General features: G+C 42.0%; 1 long non-coding RNA gene across 7 annotated transcripts in view; it reads left to right on the forward strand.

Moving 5' to 3' along the window:
- The first annotated feature begins 451 nt into the window (after positions 1 to 451).
- Positions 452 to 3,306, forward strand: part of LOC139267437 (uncharacterized) — a 584,220-nt gene continuing 581,365 nt past the window's right edge. For all 7 annotated transcript variants that reach the window (XR_011593903.1, XR_011593905.1, XR_011593907.1 and 4 more), the window contains exon 1: positions 452 to 639. This is a non-coding gene — a long non-coding RNA (uncharacterized lncRNA). The remainder of the gene's footprint in view (positions 640 to 3,306) is intronic.

Below are 3,306 nucleotides of genomic sequence, written 5' to 3' on the forward strand. Positions count from 1 at the left end.
ACCAGTTGCCCTCAGAGACAGACTAGAGTAGATGGTATGCAAAAAAAAAATACACATTTTGTTTTACATCTTAAGCGGTGGTGAGGGGGGATATAATGCAGTACCGACAGCCCATATACCTTAAATGCAACAACAATTGTTGCCCCTCTGTTGTACCCGCACTGCCTGCGTGGAGGCTGCAGTGTGCACAGCTCGCACTCTGGGCTTTACGGTAGCTGGGGCTGCGGGCGGCGCGCGCTCCCAGGGGCGGAGGGGGGCGAGCAGAGCGCGAGCCAGAGCCCGAGCCCGAGCCCGCCCGTGCCGCCAGGGGGTGTGACCACAAGAGGCAGAGGCAGAGGCAGCCTGTGACTGACTGACTACAGACTGAATTACAGGCAACTGGCTGCTCAGAGACCAACACACAACACACAACTGACTGGCATCTCCGGCAATGCCGAGGACCAGAAGGACATCTCTTGCAAAGGGAAGCAAGGAAAAGGAGGGGAGGGTGGGGTGACCAAAAATAAAAGAAAAAGAAATTAGATTCGCTGAACTTGTGCAAGGCAGGTTGACAGGAGTCAAGCTGTCATTGAGGGGAACGGGGCATAAATGGGGAAGTCGCCTATTCAAGAAAACAGGCAGGGAAAAGTTCCTGCAATGGTAAGTGACAAGAGATTCCAATTGTTACTATTTGCCTGCTACGTTTATATTTATGCTACTATTGGACATGTAATGTAGCCAATAATGTTGCACTATTAACTTTCGACCAGTGTAAAACCCACAATTATTGCAGGGGAACTAAAATTAACTATAAATTTCACTTAAATCCTGCATGTATGTTATAGTTTCTGAGCCATATTTTTTTTTGCAGATAATATTCTAAATATGTCTGTACAGTCTGATCTGCACCTTGTTTTCTGTGAAAACCTAATACAGGTATTAGATTTATAGTAATTGAATAAGAGTATCGAGCGAAATATCTCTCAGCGTGCTGGCCCACAGTTTCTATAGAGGAAGTATGTGGTATAGTAAGTAAGAGCACTGAAGTTGTAACAAAGCTTCCTGTTTCTTTTTTTTCAAAAATTCAAAGAATTTAAAAAAAAATCTAGCACGATTTAATTGGTCAGGGTCATTTAAGGCTAAAGATTCACAGCATCTTTCTAGTTATCTTGCACCAGAGGGTAATTTCGCCAGTGAAGTTCTTCTGTGCAAATCTGAATCAACAGTTCTCCCAGTTTAAAATTGGCCTGTTTAATCCATTACTTTTTAGATCATTTTAGTTATAAACAACAACCTGTCTTCCTCTAAAAGCATTTTACTTTATGTTGATAAAACATAGCTAAAGCAAAAACTACCTGCAATTAAGTTTCCAGTTAACCACACGACAAATCCTAAAACGTACAAATGACACTGCATTATATAATTCCTCGGTTACATTCCTTGCATGACTGAAAAGCTTGTGTGCATTTCTAACGAGACTTTTTAAACAAAGTTCAGACCACATAATGCTGGCACGTCGTGCAACACAATCATTTGAATTGGTTTTGGGCTAAATAGATGTTCTGGAACTATGCAGTGATTATACACTAAATAGTGTCTAAACTCGAAGGCTGCAGCTGAAAATGTTGTCATATCTATTGCACTTGAGTTGTATGTTGCAGGTGGCTGTAAAGCATTTAATTGACATCATGTATTTTATGCAGATTGTACTTGGGAAGCGCTAAGCAGGTGTGAAATTAGCAAACACTTCTACATGCAAAGGGTGGTAGAAGTTTGGAACTCTCTTCTGCAAATGGCAATTGATGCTGGATTAATGGTTAATTTTAAATCTGAGATTGATAGCTTTTTGTTAACCAAAGGTATTAAGAGATATGGAGCGAAAGCGGGTGTATGGAGTTAGGTCGCAGATCAGCCATTATCTCATTGAATGGCGGAACAGGCTCGAGGGGCTAAAAGCCCTATAAGCAGAAATTGGGCAGTTAACCCCATGGAGGGAAAGTGAAATGGTAGGCAAGTCAGCCCAGGCTGTTTTTGGGCATAACTCCAGGATTAACTGAAAAGTGGTATTGGTAGTGAGAAGAGAGCTGGTCAACTTCATACCCTGCTCCCTCGGTCATGCAACAAACTCGGGAGGGAGTTGACCTCTGTAATCCAGTCTCGGGCACAATCCTTAGACTGGAGCTTGGCTCTGGCAGTTCGTGACATCATCTGTGTGTCCTTCCCATGGTGTCCTTCCAGTTCCGTGTGTACTGCACTAAAGAGGGGAAAAGAGATGCTTATCGCATCCAAGCAATATTAAACCCATAGTAATTACGACAGAGTCTGATGTGAGTTTACTCCATAATATTCCATTGGCTCTATATTGTGATGTGGAGCAGATACTTTTTATATACATATGAGATTCAAGGTTTTTTTCTATGTAGGCTATTTATTTTTAAATACTCCTTTTAGTGCTGGGGGGAGAGAAATCTAACGTATTGGAGAGACTTCATTTTGAATCTATAGGTTTTTCTTTGTCCAAAATGCCTGTAGTGAAAGGGAATTGTATGTTTTGAAGCACCGATCAGTCCCATAAACGAAACCATTGTTCTCTCATCTATTGTCTGCAAGAGGGAAAACAAGTAAAGTAAAACTTAGAATTTTTTAATAGCATCCACAAAGTCACATCACTTTGGGATAGAGCTGTGGAGCAGGAAACCCTGGAATTATTTCAAAAAGAATCGAATGCCACAATGGGAGGACTGTAGGCTCTTTCTAATTAGATGGATCGAATTATCTTCCTTATCCCCACTTATCTTCGGGCCTGTTATAGAGGGACGAATGCTTCAATATGCATCATGTAGTGTTTTGTGGTGTTCTGGAAAGAAGAAGGTGGGTCACTTTTCTCATATGATGGACCGTGATAAAAAAACCTCTGGCATGTAACTTTGCATGACGGAAAGAGCCAGGGATATGGGGGGGCGTTTATCACTGCTAATGTGATAGCAGAAGATTTGCATTGGTGGTTTGTATAGGGTACTCCATACCCATTGGCATTTTATACCAGTGAAACCATTAGATGTCAGTTTTTATGTTGTGCATTTAACTTTAACAAAACACATCTGCTGTCAGCCACACCCCCCGCTGTCTGGCAGGAGCCTGCAAGCAGCATGCTGTGTGAATGTTCTGCTTATTCATGTAGTTGGCGGTGGTTCTTGAATGAAGGTTTTTATATCCTATGGAGAATCTCTCTTCAATAATTCCAAGGTACCACTCTCACACTGCCGTGTTTTCCAGACATTTTTGTGAATGAGTTTAAAGGCTACTGGTGTAGTGTGCAGTCCCACA

The sequence above is a fragment of the Pristiophorus japonicus genome, chromosome 7 (genome assembly GCF_044704955.1).
Source record: "Pristiophorus japonicus isolate sPriJap1 chromosome 7, sPriJap1.hap1, whole genome shotgun sequence".
NCBI classification, from domain to species: Eukaryota; Metazoa; Chordata; class Chondrichthyes; family Pristiophoridae; genus Pristiophorus; species Pristiophorus japonicus.